The sequence below is a fragment of the Nannospalax galili genome, unplaced genomic scaffold (assembly GCF_000622305.1).
Source record: "Nannospalax galili isolate Female #2095 unplaced genomic scaffold, S.galili_v1.0 scaffold1098, whole genome shotgun sequence".
NCBI lineage: Eukaryota > Metazoa > Chordata > Mammalia > Rodentia > Spalacidae > Nannospalax > Nannospalax galili.
The window spans coordinates 30284-31675 of record NW_008340847.1 but is presented as its reverse complement, the minus strand read 5'-3'; positions in this window follow the sequence as shown (position 1 = coordinate 31675).

Sequence of the window (1392 nt, the reverse complement as noted above, 5' to 3'; positions counted from 1 at the left end):
TTTCTCCACATCCTCTCCAGCATTTGGAATCTTTTGTTCTCTTGATCTTGGCCAATCTGACTAGGGTAAGATGAAATCTTAAAGTGGTTTTGATTCACATTTCTCTATTACTAAGGATGTTGAGCACTTTTAAGGTGCTTCATAGCCCTTTTTATTTCTTTGGTTGAGAACTCCCTGTTTAGGTCTATTGCCCATCTTTGTATTGGGTCATTTATCTTCTTTCTTTCTTTTTTGAGTTCTTTGTATATTCCAGATATTAATCCTCTGTTGGATGTGTATCTGGTGAAGATTTTCTTTCTCTCAGTGGGTTTTCTCTTCCCTTTCTTAGTTGTTTCTTTTCATTAAATTACAGAAACTGTAATTTAATGAGGTCCCACTTATTGATTTTTGACCTTAGTATCTGAGTAGCTGGAGTCTGGTTTAGAAAGTACATGAATTATATGAACCCATGTTTGGGTCTTCTATTGTGTTTCATTGATCTACATGTTTATTTTTGTGCCAGTACCATGCTGTTTTTATGACTATAGCTCCATAATAATAATCTGGGATCCCCACAGCCATGTTCTTTTTGCCCAAGATTGTTTTGGCTATCTGAGGTCTTTTGTGATTCCATACGAATTTGAGGATTATTTTGTCAATCTCTGTGAAGAATGTCATGGGTATTTTGACTGGGATTGCATTGAATCCATAAGTTGCTTTTGGTAAGATGCTAATTTTCACAATATTGATTCTACCAACCTATGAGCATGGTAGGTCTTTCCATCTCCTACTGTCTTCCTCTATCTCTTTAGAGTTTTGAAATTTTTGTTGTAGAGCTCTTTAATGTCTTTCATTAGGTTTATTAATAATTTTTTTGAGGCTACTGAGAATGGGAGGGGTTCCTCTAGTGCTTTTTCTGATTGCTTGTTATTAGTATATAGAAAGGCCACTGATTTTTGTAAGTTGGTTTTGTATCCTGCTTCTTTACTGAAAGAATTAATGAATTCTAACAGTTTTCTAGTGGAATTTTTGGGATCTCATATGTATAATATTATATCATCTGTAAGTAGGAATAATTTGACCTCTTCTTTTCCAATTGGTACTCAATTTCCTTCTCTTGTCTTATTGCTCTAGCAAGGGTTTCAAGCACTATATTGAAAAGGAGTGGAGATAGTGAACAGCCCTGTCTAGTTCCTGATTTTAATGGGAATGCTTCCAGTTTTTCTCCATTTAAGATGTTGTCAGTTATGGATTAGTTGTATATGGCTTTAATTATGTTGAGATGTGTTCCCTCCAGACCAATGCCTTCTAGGACTTTTAACAAGAATGCATGCTGGATTTTGTCAAATGCCTGTTCTCCATCTATTGAGATGACTATATGATTTTTGTCTTTAAGTCCATTTGTATGTTTTA